The 18443-nt window shown below is 45.0% G+C and overlaps 1 protein-coding gene across 8 annotated transcripts in view; it reads right to left on the reverse strand.

Moving 5' to 3' along the window:
* SH3KBP1 (SH3 domain containing kinase binding protein 1) overlaps positions 1–18443 on the reverse strand; it is a 1542178-nt gene that overhangs the window by 327227 nt on the left and 1196508 nt on the right. The gene's annotated exons all lie outside the window — the stretch shown is intronic.

The raw sequence follows: 18443 nt of genomic DNA on the forward strand, positions 1-18443 counted from the left end.
AGAACCCTAACTCACCAACCTAGTTGGTGACATGCTTCATCATCGGGTTCCCATCAGGGAGACAGAGTGTCACCCTTGTGTGCTAAGACGCCTGAATTACAGCGGAGCGGGTTTTTTGGGATTGGGTGGCAGTGAAAAAAGTGTGTGAAGGCAGACTGCTCTCAAAAGTAATTTAAATGAAAGAACAGAATGCGATTGTTAAAAACAAGTTGGGTGGACACGTGTTGGTTTTAAAATTGAACCAGCTGTATCCTGGGTTTTGGGTGAAAAATGGTCGACATGTTTCTGCTTACGATTGCTTCATTCAGCAAAGCTTTCATCAGGACCAAAAGTGCAGCCTCCCGGCGGTATACACACGCTAAGGCGTACCCTAACCTGGGGGGGGTGTTGTGCGGGGTAAAAACTCACGGTTTCGACCCATGGGCTCCCCCGGAATTTCCAAGGGCCCTAATCTGAAAGAGAAATAACAGACATCAATGCATTCACATGGGCATATAATACTCTCTGATAATTATACCGAGGTACCTATCCATCCATGACACCATGTTTAAGTGTCACCTGTTACACACCAAACGCACACCAGTGACCATACATCTAGTGACACCGGTGGGAAAAACCTCTGTTCAACATTCCTACCAGAAGTATCATTCTGTTTGGGAATAGTGCGGTAAATTTACACTTTTATAAGTTCGTCTTCACGTGTCACACGGGGATAATCATCCTGTGTCCTTAACCATGAAGTACATGCTTTGTTTGTGCTGTGCCCATTCATTAAAAGCAACGAAATGCCTATCGTGCTGCACGCTCATCTAATAAAGAGGTGCGTGCACCGCTGCATGGAAGTCAATTGGTAAACATATAAGTGGTTTACGTTAAGACCAGAATGGCTTCACACCATGGGATCCGTGGTGGGGGTTAAATTCGCCATATCATTTCTACAAGATAAGGGGAAACAGAAAACACAGGGCGTCTCTTAGGTATGGTTCTCGCATTGTTGGCATCTTACAGTTCGCAGTATCACGCAACATTTAACCCTCAGCGCGCACTTACTTTGAATCTGATGAAAACCCTCCTGCAACCTACTCAGTGCTCATCTTCGGCCCGAATGTTACTGCCGGGACATCGCTCGAGAGCTAAAGTACGAACCAGCGGTCACGTGGGAGTGACACAGTGGTGTGTATGACGTGACCCAATGGATTACAAATTAACCCCTCCCCTGCTGGTGACGGAACCACTGTGTCATCAGCTGCGGTCGCGCTGTGCTGATGACGGAGCGGTTCCGTCACAGCCCGCTCGGCACGCCTGCACGGCGCGGATTCCGCGCCTGCGCTGAGCGTTCCATTGAGCGGGCGGGGCCGTGACGGAACCGCTCCGTCATGAGCACAGCGCAACTGTGGCTGGTGACGGAGCGGTTCCGTCACCAGCATGCGCCCGCCGCACGGCCGCCCCGCCCCCCTAAAGAGATACCGTAACAGCGCTAAAGTACCCTATAGTGTTACGTAGGGGGCCCTCGTTTGGGGAGGGTCTATTTTCTCGGAAAACAGTATGTTAATGTCCCCACTGGTTTTGCCTTTAGTGAAATCATATAATAGCCATGTGTACATGTTCCAACCTATAGCTGATTATGGTAGGAGCCCTCATGGTCAAACTCCTCATAGCCAGGGGAAGTAGTGCTGGTGTCAGAGCTAAATCGGAGTACAGGAATAGCTAGCGTCCCTTCACAGTCTTCCTAGGGATACCCACCCGGTGCACCTTTGCTCAACCCCTTGAAGGACATAGTGAGAGCCATTAAGGACTAACCTATAGAGGACATCCTTCAAAGATCTACAAAATACTCAAAAAGAGGGGAAGGCGTCACAGATGCCTCAGTGGATCATGTTTGGTTAGCGCCGCATCACCGACCCCCTGGGTCAAAACCATGAGTTTTTACCCCGCAAAACACCCACCCCCCAGGTTAGGGTACGCCTTAGCGTGTGTATACCGCCGGGGGCTGCACTTTTGGTCCTGATGAAAGCTTTGCTGAATTAAGCAATCGTAAGCAGAGACATGTCGACCATTTTTCACCAAAAACCCAGAATACAGCTGGTTCAATTTTAAAACCAACACGTGTCCACCCCACTTGTTTTTAATGATCGCATTCTGTTCTTTCATTACAATTACTTTTGAGAGCAGTCTGCCATTTTTTAAATACCTTCACCCACTGTTTTCACTGCCACACAATCTTAAAAAACCCGCTCCGCTGTAATTCAGGCGTCCTAGCACACCAGGGAGACACTCGGTCTCCCTGGTGGGAACCCGATGATGAAGCATGTCACCAACTAGGTTGGTGAGTGAGGGTTCTTTTAAAAACAGAAGGTTTCTGGTCCATCACGTTCACACACACCCTTTTGTGGTCGCAAATTTCATCTTCTTTTTTGCGCCATAAGTCACTCTTTTGTTGTTGATTAGTAGTTATTAGGAGACTAAGAGTGATTTCTATCCCTGTCTCTCCTGTTGTTGTTATATGTTAAATACCTACCAACTTATAATCTTGAGCCGTGTGTGAACATGGGTTTACCCATGGGTTAAAAAACACTGACTCGTATTCAGCGCTTAAAATGGAAACGCCTACAGAGAGGGTTTTCAGCTTCTTTGTGTATGCTGTGTGCAGCCGGCACTCATTGGTTGGTCTGCAACCTCCCAGGCATCGGGCAGCCCAACATCAGCTATTTTCTTTATTTGCGCATTAAATCTGACCTTTTGCCTAAACTGCAGTAAGGCGAATTTTGTCAGTTTCCAAAAACGCTAATTCCGCTCTGCATCTGGACTATGAGTGCAATGGAAATGAATGGCTTTTAGTTTTATATCACTTGGCCGAATTCCTGAGGTTTTCCTTTCCAAAGATGGAGACACTTCTTAAGGCGAGATCTCTAGCGCATCTGACTTGCAGACAAACTGTCAACAAAGCCAACCTCCCCCCCCCCCCCCCCCCCCCCCGGTATCACACGCCAGCCATAGCTGCCAAGGTTTCAGATTGCTATGTGTGACATTTTCATAATTTCTGTGTAATTATGAGTGACATTTCAACGACTATGAGTGACACTTTCTTGTGAGCAAAATGAAGCAATGGAGACCAGGTAAACATATCAATATAAGAAATGACACCCATTTGAGCAATGACAAACTCTCAGAAGATCTTGAAACTGCTTAAACCACCAGAAATTAAAAGGTAATAACAATTGACAAATAGTTTGTCCAGGCTGTGCCACATGGAAGACCTGACCAAGCAGGCTGAGAGGCCCCAGTGAGGATCTCAGCTGCTTATTATAATTAATGTATTTAGTCACTGTGTTACAGGGTTAGTCAAGCTGTAATAATATTTTAGACCTTTAGTACTAATAAATATTAAAAACTTAATTAATGGACTGCACTCACTGGGTCAGCTACGTGGAGGGCTGGGGCAGTGCGTCCTGAGAGCAGTGAGCTACAGGCAGTCGGGCAGAGCAGTGACGCTGTAATTAAATAAAATATACTGTTTGTTTGAAAGTTGGACGTCACCTGACCAGAATTAAACGAAAAGCAGGATTTGACTGACTCGTACGTATATTTCAATCAAATGAGACAATATTAATAACATTTAATGATCATTGAGATCTGGATTATGTTCAGAGCACACTCGTCCCAGGGTGATGTGGCTCTTTCTCATCCTGGAAGGTGTTACACATTTACTCCCGACAAGGGCAGTAGTAAGTCATCGCCCAACGTCGTAATTGGAATACAAGACCCCGAAAACAGTCGACTGTTGGGGTGTAGAAGAGAGCGTTCCTCTTGGCCTAAAGTTGCTCTCTTTGGTGAAAACTAAAGAAGTTGGGAAGTGCAGTTCCGTTCATAAGAGATCCGCGCTGATTAGTCACTGCGTGTTCCCTGGCTTTGAAGCAGTGGGACAGAGAAGTGTAAATGTTTTCCAAGAATTCTCCTCCAAGTCTGCATCTGCAAATGTCACCGTTTTCCGAGTGCACTTTCAGAACTTTTGTGAATTCCAAAATTTCGGAGGCTTACTCCAAACATTGGAGGAAACAGTGCAGGAGTAAATTGCCTGTGTTACTTGCAGTACAGCTATGCCGGCCTCGATACAAACATTCACAGCCAGAGCTCTTGCAGTAATAATATCCTGTAAAAACGAACCTTTATTGTGTAACAACAGATGAGGGGCAAAAGCCCCAAAGTTTCTATTCCAAAGACACATTCGACAGCTCTCTGTTCATGGCATCTCTTCCACGACCCCTCACTGAAAATATTCGAGCCGAAAAGGAAGGAATGATCGAAACCCTCCCTGAAAGCTGAGGGAAGTTGCGTCAGTGCAATTCCAGCTGTTCTAACGCCAAATGGACATTTTGGAGAAGGCTGTTCCGAATTTCTCATCACTTGCCCAGTTTTAAGATTAATTACGAAATCCAGCTCGTGCCTCCTGGTCTGTGCGGTGCTGCTCGGTGCAGCCTGGGGAGAGTAGCGAGCAGAGTGGAGTTGTAAGAGGGTCTCAGTCAGGCAGTGAGTGACGTACTAAATTAAATATATAAAAGGCACTGCCAGGTCCTGTATTAGTTAAATTTACCATGCGCCGGCTGTCAAACTAGTGTTACAGCGGAGGCTGGAGCAGAAACAGAGGCAAGGCTCGGCTGAATCGCCCAGCCCAGGCACAAAACTAAAATAATGTTGTTGCCGCCTATTTGAGATACCAGCATTTGTAACAGATGGAGCGCGAACACTGTCTACACCTGTCAGCGCGGCCATGATGACTTCTGCAGCACGCACCAGAGGCAGGCAGCCCGACCCTATTGTAATGTTCACTGGATGCTGCCTCTCTGCCATGACTGTGCGACCCATCTCACCGTCCAGCGAACACCGGTGCCCATAATCAAATCAACGAGGACGTACCAATTATTGTGGCGAAGCGTGGTGGCCAGGCTAGCGACAAACTTAAACAAAGCAACATAACTGCCGCAGCCCTGCGGCGCACTCAGCGAGAGTAATGGATACACTGTTTGCATTCACGTGACCTCACCGCATCACGTGAATGCCGTGCCGGTCGGCCCGCAGCTTCTCTGGGATAAAATCATTGCTGTAACCAGCGCAGTAATGAGCCACCAGTTTAGCGCGACAATCCTGACCTGCATTGGCATTCAAATACAAACTTCTTTGACACCAATCGCACAGAGTCTATCAGAGCAGCACGCGGTCCCAATTGCTCTGCTTCCTCATGAGGACTCTCACAAGTGTTTGGAGACCTGGACGGCGATTTCAGTCCCGCTTGTCTCTTCCTCTGCTCGCAGTGGTGTCAAGGAGGCGCCACAAATGCGTGACATTACATTTTAGTGCGGTAATGCGGACCACCGATCTAAAATGCGGTAGTGTCACGCCTAATGCGTGACACTTGACAGGTCTGTCCAGCACCAAGTGCTGATACGGCTAGGCATTATTTCAGTACAATACCCCTAGAGCAGTCTCTGCCACCGGCGATATCGTTACTGTAATATGTGCACAGCCCCAGTGAGCTAAAGATAGAAACTTTATTTATTGGCTCGGAAAATGTGCCAGTTGAGTGCGGCCCAAAAGAGATTTGCCGGTTTAGTAGGATTTTTTCTAACAATATAAATGCAATGCTTGTTCTGTCTGCAGACTACAGGATACTACTGCAACATGAGGGAAGCTAGTGAATATCCCCCTTGGCTCAAATATAGCAAAAAATAAAATTTTACCCCCTTTCTCCAAAAATAGAAAATAGTTCGATTCAAATTTTCAACATCTACTTTTGTGTGATCACTTATATTTTGCTTTTCTTATAAAGCAAAATCTTGCATCTAAGGTTGGGTCAAAACAACTCTGCAAATAGAAGGACAGAACAGAGCAGCTCCAACCAAATAGAGTCTCCTTCATAACAATATTTTAAAAACAATATTATACTACATGTTTGCGAGGAAATAGAGCATTAATGAAAACACACAAGAGAGCAAATGTATGCCCAGACGTGAGTCCCATGCTCACAGTTCCAATCAAGCTACACCCGACTGAAGAGTCCCAATCAGAGCAAAACTAGTCTTGGGTTGCTTGTCCTTCGGTTCAGGGATGATAAGGACTGGCAGTTCTGGCTTCACTGTTCCAATCAGAGCAGGGTCAGGGCTGATCTGCATATGGCTGGGTCTAAAATGAGTTGGCATAGTGAGCAAAAGAACGTTAGGTAGGATGCATCCCAGAGCAATTGCCAGTGGTTACGCTTATTGCAAAAAGTCTTCTCATCACCTTTAGTGTGTTTGATGTAATGACCCAAGTGGCCAAGCGCATGCCAAGACATGGGTCACGTGTTCACTGTGCCACTGGAACCAAGCTACATGGAATTGAAGAGCCCCAATCAGTGCAAAAACAGTCTTGGGTTACTTGTGTTCTGGTTCATGGACGACCAGGAGTGGCAATTCGGGCTAGATTGTTTCTTTTGGCTAACCCGAGTGATTGGAAAAACACAATCTATTGCAGGGCTAAAGGGATGTTTATAGACCAAGCCTAAGTATTATCCCCCGTAGGAATCAACAAACAACTACAAACTTAGGGGTCTGAATTAGGGATTCAATCGTAATCCTCTGCTCGTCATCACCTTATCAGTAGTACAAGGGTACGAACGCAATAATACTAACAAACCAGATCACAAGATGTGAAGAACCAGTAACGTGAGTCCCCCCTGGTGTAGGATTCCCATCAACAGTCTTGTAATGATCAATATTATCATATGGTAGTCCTTATCGGGTATTGTGTCTCTAGATCATTGAGACCGACATACCCCGATAACCAGATACGGGGTAGTGACCCACAATCACTCGGTACTGCCACATGATGTTGATGTGATGGGAAGTGCAGTGTAAACAACAAATGTAAGTGGTGATCTTAAAAAAGGATAGGAAACTCAACCTAGAGAACTTTAATAATTGTTGGCCCCTTCCTTAATAAAAACAAGAACAGTATAATATCGTCATCGCAGACCAAACAAATAGCTGCGAGGAGACCAACATGTTTCAGCCACTAAGGGATGACTCCTTCGGCTTTCGTCAGGGTCTCTGTTCTATAATAGTACTACTGCATTGGTTGTGAATAAAGTGTGAAAAAATAAGAAAAAACACACAAGTGAAAGCCAATAAAGGATATAGTGTTCCTTTCGACTGTATCGACTCCTCTCCTCGGCACCTGATTGAATATGTACTGTTTAGAGAGGACAAACATACAGGAAAATCACAATCCGCTACCCTGGTCTGTAAAAAACATAATCAATTGTTTCACAAGAATGTAACACCTTGCTTACTCACCCAGTGTGTCCGGGGAGTGGACCTCACCTCTTCCTGGACCTGGCTCAGGATATATGAGACCCCGCTCTACAATAACAGAAACCGACTGCGTGAAATACAAAAACCAGATGTACAGACGTGAAGCTGCTCTGGCGATGTATATATCTACGTAATCCAAGGTCTTCTGTACATGGAGTTAATTAACACCCATCAAAAGGTTCACAAACCACCCTCTATCCAACACCCTGTCAACTACAGGCTAAACTCAAGATGGTTTACACAACTTCATATATACAGCCTCTGGCTAGCACAGTGGCAACCACCTCATAACAGGCTAACAACACAGGTAATCATACCTGTCCGTCGGTATCTCGGGCCGTGACTGAGTCAGGGGGAGGCACAGTCACCAGGTAGCCCTAACTACTTCACTGTTAGGCTGAGCAGCGCACAGCCAATCCAAAGCCGGTAGGGGAGGGGCTGGCCCGATAGTCACCACCCCAAAGATCACTTTACATATATATAACACATTGTTATCCATCTGCCGCTTACCTACTAAGTAAAGCCCGCTGATGGTACCAGGACCTGAAAATAGAACTCTCTTTGGCAGTGCCCTGTCCCACACGCATTCACAGCCCCTCGCGCGTGCTCTCGCGAGTGTGGCCGATGTTGAACTACAAAATGACATCACGTGGTTCGTGATTGTAGTTCTTTAGAAAAAGTATACTTCCGCATGGTTGGTTCGTTCGTAGCAAGGCGCAGCTTCACACAGAACGCGTGATGCTGCGTCCCGCAGTGATAACACACATGCCCAGTCGCAGTACTCCCCACTAATGGTGTATGGACTTGCTAATCGTCCAGTGTTAGGCCGTACCCTCTCAAGCGCTCATTCGCGGCAACTCCAGACGTCCTTCCTTTAGCACAAGCGGTGTAAAACTACAGGATGACGTCATATCGTTCGTAATTGTAGTTTTTTGGTTTTTTGTGATAAATCAAACTATCACATTGCTAGTTAGTCCACGGCAGGACGTAGTTATGCCCAACTAGCGTCTCATATGTACTTTGATGAAACAGAATAACAAATAGGTGTTTATTAGTGGCAAAGCGCACTGGCTCGCAGATGGTGCAGTATTAGGTCAAACAGTAGTAATGACACATATAAAAGCACTCATCCCGCTCCGATGCGGCTGCTCAAATCAGCATACACTTTATCCTGGGGTTGGACACGCAGTATTCGTCAAATTACGGACCCCTATCAATAAAAGGTAAGTTTGCCATATACAACTAACTGGGTAACAGGGCTCACCGTCATATCTGCCAGAAAATGCTAGATAAGCCGCCAAACTAACCTACCATACGGGCAATGCTGGCAAATGATGTACCTGGGGAAGAGCATCAAACAACAGGCGAGGTGCTCTTACGGTGATCAATGAGTAATAGGCTAAAGATGATTAGCCAACGGCCAGCTAGTGTATTGCCCTCGAATGAGGGATCATGTTATGTCCAAGGGCAAATCATGATGTGCTCTGTCAAGGGTATATCCCACGCATAACCCTATATTCATACATGGATAGAATTACCGGGAACTCAGGACAAGGCGAACCACGGAATATCATCGTTCAGCCCTTGTCTGTCTGTCCCCAATTTGAAAACCCACTTTTGTTCCCGAATAAAGAGATATCTAGACACATCACTCACATGTGGTGGAATATGTGGTTTCTCAAGAACATGCCATTTAAAGTCTGTCTCGGCATGATTACATGTGATAAAGTGCTTGGTAAGTTTAGAGATATCTTTCTTACAGCGGAAAGTGCTTTTGTGTTCCTGCATCCTCACACGCACCTTTCTCGTGGTCATGCCCACGTATCTTTCATTGCACGTGCAAGTGATGAGGTAGATCAAGTTGGTGCTGTTGCAGTTAGTAAACTGCCGCAGCTCCCAAGGCCTATCTGTACCAATGTCCACGCTCGTGATTTTGGTGGTTAAAGGGCAAATAGAGCAACCCCCGCAAGGATGGTGCCCTACCACCGGCGGAAGATCCCATAGTGTGCCTAGCTCTCTCCTGGGTGTGGCTTTAGGTCGTGTATGTACCAAACGGTCCCTCAGGTTAGTTGAGCGTTTGAAGGCAAAAAGTGGGAAGGGAATCTTTTCTTTACCACTGTTCAGAATTCTCCAGTGCTTTTTAATCACTTTTTGAACATAGTTCGATTTAGTGTTGAAAGTGCTCACTAAGGTGAGACGATCCAGTGGTGGTTTCTCTATACGTGGTTCCAAGAGCGCAGCACGATGATTGTTAGCTGCTCGTTTATATGAACGTTGGACCAATTGCTTAGGGTAGTGCCTCTCTCTCAACTGTTTGGAAAGCTCCTCTGCACGGCGCTTGAAAGCTTCTGGGGTAGAACAGTTACGATGAACTCGAAGAAACTGTCCGAAGGGCAGATTATCCCTCAGTGACTTGGGGTGTTGACTTTCATACAGGAGCAATGAATTCCTTGCCATTGGCTTTTTGTACAGTTCACTCTCCAACCCCCTCGAGGTGCTATAAATCGAAAGATCCAAGAAGGGGAGTCTGTCTTTACTCATTTCCATCGTGAACCGGAGATAATTGTTCTTACTGTTAAGCCATTGGTGAAACTGTATGACTGATTCACTAGTCCCTCTCCACACCATCAGAATATCATCAATATATCTTTTCCACCAAATAATGGATGGAAAAAAGGGGTTGGTGGGATGCAACACTGTGGTCTGTTCAAATTGATGGACATATAAATTCGCCAGCGAAGGGGCAAAAATACTGCCCATGCTAGTCCCAGAGACTTGGTGGTATATCTGGTCCTCGTACATAAAGAAGTTGTCTTTCATGGCTATGGTAGCCAAAGCCATAATAAACGGTACTGGAGTAATCGAGTCCAGTTCCGATTCACCCAGGATGGACCTGATGGTATCCAGAGTCGCATCCTGGGGAATGGAGGTATACAGGGACTCAACGTCCAGAGAGACAAGGTAATCTGTCTCTCGATCAAACACAATTTCGGGAATCACTCTCAGGACATCCGCAGTGTCCTTAAGAAACGTCGGCATCTTAGTGACCAAGGGTTTGAGAAAGTAGTCAGCAAACGCTGAAAGCGGTTCAAGTAATGAGCCCTGGCCTGAAATTATGGGCCTCCCTGGAGGCGGTCTCTGTGGCTTGTGCACCTTAGGTAAGGTGTAAAAATAAGGCATAATAGGATGCTTAGCCTGCAGGAATAAAGCCTCTGCGGGGGTAATCCAGCCTTCTGCTAAGGCTTCTTCAACCAGGACTTTAATCTCCCTCGTTAGTCTAGGAGTCGGGTCAATAGTCAGTGGACGGTAGGCATCACTGTTACTCAACTGTCGGAGACACTCTGCCCTATAAGTATCAACATTTTGAACCACAATGGAGCCCCCTTTATCGGCGGGCTTCACAATTATAGTGCTGTCTTGGGTCAATGTTTTCAGACCATGTCTCTCTGCAGTGGTGAGATTATTATACCGTGATCTGGAACTGTACTGTATGAGATCTAGATCATGCTTCACAGCTAGTTCGAAAGTGAGAACTTGAGTCGGTATGGCATGTGAGGGAGGTGAAAAAGTAGATTTGTTCCTCAAACCTGTATTAGTATCCTTCTCCTCCTCTGATTCCTCAGAGTTCTTGTTTTTGAAGAAATAGTGGAGCCTCAGTTTCCGGAAAAACTGTGCTAGTTCCATTTGTAAAACAAATGGGTCGCCCTCATTAGTAGTCACAAAGCCTAAGCCCTTATTCAGCACAACTTCCTCTATGTCTGTTAAAGTTCTTGAACTGAGATTGACCACCAAGCTCTGTTTAGGTTCAATTATTGTTCTTGAGCATTCCTTCTCGTGTGACTCCGAGTTCCTGCATGAGGGCCTGTTGTATCCTCCCATTGGACCTGAGGTTGTCCCTGAGCCGGTCTTCTTTTGCCCCGTGACCGCCTGGGGCCACGCGCTAAAAAAGGCTGGCTATTAAAGTTTTGGAAACCTGGAAACGGGCCCATCGGTGGCGCAAAATTCCCTGGATAGCCCCAGGGTCCTGGAGGCCACCATGATTGGCCGGGCATGTTGTAATGGCCCCTATAGTTCTGTGATCTACCTCCTCTGCCTCGGTTGTTACCGGCGTTGGAAGGTTGATTACTCGCCTCTGAATCGCTTCCTGTCTCTGAACTTGATCCAGAGTAGTTGGATCCATACACTCTCCCTCTCTTATTGAAATCAGGAGCTTTGTAATTATCGCTGGTGTAGGGATAAACAGTTTCCAAATTAAACTTGGCCAGGTCTTTCTTAAACTTCTCAAGTTTAGTCTGAAGTATCGAATCAGCAAATTCTTTGTTGGCTTTATCTGATTCGTCTTTGTTTTTCTTGAAAGTGGCACTAATGGTGGCCTTAATTTTGCCCTCCAACACCTGTATTTCTACTAAAATGGCGTCTGATACCCGTTTGGCTGTACTGATAATCAGAATTAGCCAGTCCCGGGTACAGCGCCAAGCGATCATTGACCAGTCCTTCAGGAATGGTTTGTCATTTAGAAATAATCGTGGAGCATTGGTTACTATAAGCCCGGGAGGTGCGCAACTGGCTCTCATGTATTCTGCCATGATGATCCCATGAGTCTGAGTCCGAGAATGCGACTTTTTTAAGGCTAGCACTTTAGTCCAGTCATCTGTTGTATTCACTGTAGGTGTGGGCAGTGTGTCTAAAATACTTGGCATATTGTCTAAGATGGAATGATACATGGCGTCATCATAAGCCAAACCATAGCGTTCAGCCATTATAGCTATACAGTGGAGAAGACAAAAAAGTGTAAGGAACCTAAAGACAAAAGTTAATATATTTACCACTTCTAATTACTAGAAATGAAATGATCGCTATTATTCTAGATCAATCTATAATAGCCCGCAGCTGCACGCTGCTCTAAACATGGAAAAACACAATCTATTGCAGGGCTAAAGGGATGTTTATAGACCAAGCCTAAGTATTATCCCCAGTAGGAATCAACAAACAACTACAAACTTAGGGGTCTGAATTAGGGATTCAATCGTAATCCTCTGCTCGTCATCACCTTATCAGTAGTACAAGGGTACGAACGCAATAATACTAACAAACCAGATCACAAGATGTGAAGAACCAGTAACGTGAGTCCCCCCTGGTGTAGGATTCCCATCAACAGTCTTGTAATGATCAATATTATCATATGGTAGTCCTTATCGGGTATTGTGTCTCTAGATCATTGAGACCGACATACCCCGATAACCAGATACGGGGTAGTGACCCACAATCACTCGGTACTGCCACATGATGTTGATGTGATGGGAAGTGCAGTGTAAACAACAAATGTAAGTGGTGATCTTAAAAAAGGATAGGAAACTCAACCTAGAGAACTTTAATAATTGTTGGCCCCTTCCTTAATAAAAACAAGAACAGTATAATATCGTCATCGCAGACCAAACAAATAGCTGCGAGGAGACCAACATGTTTCAGCCACTAAGGGATGACTCCTTCGGCTTTCGTCAGGGTCTCTGTTCTATAATAGTACTACTGCATTGGTTGTGAATAAAGTGTGAAAAAATAAGAAAAAACACACAAGTGAAAGCCAATAAAGGATATAGTGTTCCTTTCGACTGTATCGACTCCTCTCCTCGGCACCTGGTTGAATATGTACTGTTTAGAGAGGACAAACATACAGGAAAATCACAATCCGCTACCCTGGTCTGTAAAAAACATAATCAATTGTTTCACAAGAATGTAACACCTTGCTTACTCACCCAGTGTGTCCGGGGAGTGGACCTCACCTCTTCCTGGACCTGGCTCAGGATATATGAGACCCCGCTCTACAATAACAGAAACCGACTGCGTGAAATACAAAAACCAGATGTACAGACATGAAGCTGCTCTGGCGATGTATATATCTACGTAATCCAAGGTCTTCTGTACATGGAGTTAATTAACACCCATCAAAAGGTTCACAAACCACCCTCTATCCAACACCCTGTCAACTACAGGCTAAACTCAAGATGGTTTACACAACTTCATATATACAGCCTCTGGCTAGCACAGTGGCAACCACCTCATAACAGGCTAACAACACAGGTAATCATACCTGTCCGTCGGTATCTCGGGCCGTGACTGAGTCAGGGGGAGGCACAGTCACCAGGTAGCCCTAACTACTTCACTGTTAGGCTGAGCAGCGCACAGCCAATCCAAAGCCGGTAGGGGAGGGGCTGGCCCGATATTCGCCACCCCAAAGATCACTTTACATATATATAAAGCATTGTTATCCATCTGCCGCTTACCTACTAAGTAAAGCCCGCTGATGGTACCAGGACCTGAAAATAGAACTCTCTTTGGCAGTGCCCTGTCCCACACGCATTCACAGCCCCTCGCGCGTGCTCTCGCGAGTGTGGCCGATGTTGAACTACAAAATGACATCACGTGGTTCGTGATTGTAGTTCTTTAGAAAAAGTATACTTCCGCATGGTTGGTTCGTTCGTAGCAAGGCGCAGCTTCACACAGAACGCGTGATGCTGCGTCCCGCAGTGATAACACACATGCCCAGTCGCAGTACTCCCCACTAATGGTGTATGGACTTGCTAATCGTCCAGTGTTAGGCCGTACCCTCTCAAGCGCTCATTCGCGGCATCTCCCGACGTCCTTCCTTTAGCACAAGCGGTGTAAAACTACAGGATGACGTCATATCGTTCGTAATTGTAGTTTTTTGGTTTTTTGTGATAAATCAAACTATCACATTGCTAGTTAGTCCACGGCAGGACGTAGTTATGCCCAACTAGCGTCTCATATGTACTTTGATGAAACAGAATAACAAATAGGTGTTTATTAGTGGCAAAGCGCACTGGCTCGCAGATGGTGCAGTATTAGGTCAAACAGTAGTAATGACACATATAAAAGCACTCATCCCGCTCCGATGCGGCTGCTCAAATCAGCATACACTTTATCCTGGGGTTGGACACGCAGTATTCGTCAAATTACGGACCCCTATCAATAAAAGGTAAGTTTGCCATATACAACTAACTGGGTAACAGGGCTCACCGTCATATCTGCCAGAAAATGCTAGATAAGCCGCCAAACTAACCTACCATACGGGCAATGCTGGCAAATGATGTACCTGGGGAAGAGCATCAAACAACAGGCGAGGTGCTCTTACGGTGATCAATGAGTAATAGGCTAAAGATGATTAGCCAACGGCCAGCTAGTGTATTGCCCTCGAATGAGGGATCATGTTATGTCCAAGGGCAAATCATGATGTGCTCTGTCAAGGGTATATCCCACGCATAACCCTATATTCATACATGGATAGAATTACCGGGAACTCAGGACAAGGCGAACCACGGAATATCATCGTTCAGCCCTTGTCTGTCTGTCCCCAATTTGAAAACCCACTTTTGTTCCCGAATAAAGAGATATCTAGACACATCACTCACATGTGGTGGAATATGTGGTTTCTCAAGAACATGCCATTTAAAGTCTGTCTCGGCATGATTACATGTGATAAAGTGCTTGGTAAGTTTAGAGATATCTTTCTTACAGCGGAAAGTGCTTTTGTGTTCCTGCATCCTCACACGCCACTGTGCTAGCCAGAGGCTGTATATATGAATTTGTGTAAACCATCTTGAGTTTAGCCTGTAGTTGACAGGGTGTTGGATAGAGGGTGGTTTGTGAACCTTTTGATGGGTGTTAATTAACTCCATGTACAGAAGACCTTGGATTACGTAGATATATACATCGCCAGAGCAGCTTCATGTCTGTACATCTGGTTTTTGTATTTCACGCAGTCGGTTTCTGTTATTGTAGAGCGGGGTCTCATATATCCTGAGCCAGGTCCAGGAAGAGGTGAGGTCCACTCCCCGGACACACTGGGTGAGTAAGCAAGGTGTTACATTCTTGTGAAACAATTGATTATGTTTTTTACAGACCAGGGTAGCGGATTGTGATTTTCCTGTATGTTTGTCCTCTCTAAACAGTACATATTCAACCAGGTGCCGAGGAGAGGAGTCGATATAGTCGAAAGGAACACTATATCCTTTATTGGCTTTCACTTGTGTGTTTTTTCTTATTTTTTCACACTTTATTCACAACCAATGCAGTAGTACTATTATAGAACAGAGACCCTGACGAAAGCCGAAGGAGTCATCCCTTAGTGGCTGAAACATGTTGGTCTCCTCGCAGCTATTTGTTTGGTCTGCGATGACGATATTATACTGTTCTTGTTTTTATTAAGGAAGGGGCCAACAATTATTAAAGTTCTCTAGGTTGAGTTTCCTATCCTTTTTTAAGATCACCACTTACATTTGTTGTTTACACTGCACTTCCCATCACATCAACATCATGTGGCAGTACCGAGTGATTGTGGGTCACTACCCCGTATCTGGTTATCGGGGTATGTCGGTCTCAATGATCTAGAGACAAAATACCCGATAAGGACTACCATATGATAATATTGATCATTACAAGACTGTTGATGGGAATCCTACACCAGGGGGGACTCACGTTACTGGTTCTTCACATCTTGTGATCTGGTTTGTTAGTATTATTGCGTTCGTACCCTTGTACTACTGATAAGGTGATGACGAGCAGAGGATTACGATTGAATCCCTAATTCAGACCCCTAAGTTTGTAGTTGTTTGTTAACCCGAGTGATTGCCAGTAGTCAGACGTATTGCAAGCATTTCTCCTATCACCTTTTGTGTGTGTGATGTAATGTCTCAAGTGGCTAAAAGAATGGCCACACGTGGGTCCCATGCTCGCTGCGTCTCTGAAACCTAGCTACACCCAACTGAGGACCCCAATCAGGTCCAAGCTGGTCTTGGGTTGAGTTGGAGTTTAGAGTGGAAGCACTTTAGAGGAGTACTCTTGCTCCCTTGGCCTTCATTACTCGTCCTTTGTCCTTAAAAGTAGAGGATTTCAATGTAGCAAGTGTTGCAGAAGTGGCACCTGGTGCCAGAACTGAGGGGCAAACTGCTCCCTAGTTACTGTTGTACTACCTAAACAGAAGGCCATTTCTCTGCTCCCCATGACACCTTTGCTATGCTGGTGGTGGTGGGACTTCTTAGGGGCTTAATTCCGGGGTGGGAGAATCACTGAAGACTCTCCACCTCGAGTCACCATGAGTAAGGATGCAGCTTAACAAGCATGGGAGCTTTCCTTGCAGAAAGGGAGGCAGGGGAAGTAGTTTAAAAACAGAATAAAACAAACAAATTGTGTTTTGCCAGTGCAGGCGAATTTCTTTTTGCCGATGCTGCGCAGCAACAGTAAAAAAAATCCTTTGAAAAGGCTCAATGAAGCAGCTGCTTCTGTCAGACACTTTGGCTGTAGGCGCATGCGTGATGTCGTATGTGGTTATGCCTGAACATGCATGTGAGCCCCTATGGAATAGCTACGGAATGGCGGAGGCAGCATTTTATTTTTCTTAATTTACTGATCTAAGATGGCAGACTCCACTTAGATCGGTAAATAAAAAAATTCGCATGAGAGCACTTTTGGTATAGCCAAGAGGTCCGGAAGCAAATGGCAACAGCCAGGCCTTCCAAAAAGTTAAATAAAAAAGATTTAAATAACCAAGAGGCGTTAGGGAGGGCTTAATGTTCTGGCGGGGGAATCAATGGAGGATGGGCGAAAGGATAGGAAGCAACAGAGGTGTGCTAAAGTGCTTTATGCAGCTAGGCAGAGCGGCCCAGCAGCAAGTGACAGCTTCTTGGACCTCTCAAAAAATGACACAAATAAAACACTTAATCAAGAGGGGTAGGGCAGCACAGCAACAGATTAGTGGGGTTTAGGGTGATGGAGGGGCAAAAATGGGCAGGGCGGGAATTTTAGATGGGGATGCAGTCCACAAGAGAGAGCAAGGAACCTTATGCACTCTCATGGAGTACTCAATGAAAAAGAAAATGTAGTTCCTTAAATGTGTGCAGAGGAAGGAAAGCAGTCAGTCAATCAAAAGGATGGTAAAGAGGCTTTGCTCCCATGGGAGAGTCAAACACAAGAAGAGAAATGCAAGACAAGGAATAAGAAGCAAACAAATGAAGGTGACAATAAAGCCAACCAATGGTAAGCCATGGGCGGGCTCTAGGCCCACGGTACGTTGTTAGTATACCCACATGAACTGTTTCACAAACAGACAGCTAAACGTTGTCTAGAAGGCAAGACCTAAAAACTGGGACTTCTAAATTAGAGCAACATAGCCACTTTGTGATTAAGTATTTAAATTTGTTTATTTCTTAAGTTTCACACAATTTGATTGAATACATCTGAGAACTATATGGAAGTGAGCCCTAGTCAGCTTACACTGAACAGACAGTGATTGCAGCTTGTTTATTTTACATTATATACTTACTAAATACGTTTTATTAAAAGGACTAAAAGAAGGCTTAGCAGAGGGTGTTCAATATTAAACCGCAGTATATATCTTTGTTGATTCTACTTGCTGAGGAAAACTTACTCAGATGTTAGTGAGACAAAGCACGAATGTGACTATGACATCCTGTACACCACCCTTCCTCCTCTCCTGCCTTTCGCCCTATATTTGACTCTATATTTTGTTCTAATTTCTCTTTTCCACTGAATGTACAGTTAGATAAGGGAATTGGCATGCGTTCTGCTCTCAGCAACAACTGACCAGCATCATTCTGTCAGGACATTATGTTTCAAACATTGTCCAACAAAAAATATGATAGCCAAACTATCAACAATGAAAATATATTCAAGGTGGGTGAATATAGGTGTATATAGAATTAGGACTTTGAACTCCACATATATGTATTTTTTAAAGATATATATATTGTTAAGGTACAAAGTTAAGGAGTTAAGAACAGTACATAAATCGATGCTAACCTTTATATATTAACATACACGATATGCTGATAGCCGATATTCTGGGATATACTGGTTATGATAATTTTGTGGGAGAATATTTTTGCAGAGGATATTCTGAAATACATCATTGACCAGATGCCATTCCCATCTTTCACAGTCCGGAATCATGCATAGTTCTGCTAATGCACCTCACTCTCAACCAGCAAGCACATCCTTGTCCGCTATCCCAGTTTTGAGAATTATGCACAGCTCTACCACTGGATGACATTTCTGATAAGAATT

Source organism: Lissotriton helveticus, chromosome 8 (genome assembly GCF_964261635.1).
Source record: "Lissotriton helveticus chromosome 8, aLisHel1.1, whole genome shotgun sequence".
Lineage (NCBI taxonomy): Eukaryota > Metazoa > Chordata > Amphibia > Caudata > Salamandridae > Lissotriton > Lissotriton helveticus.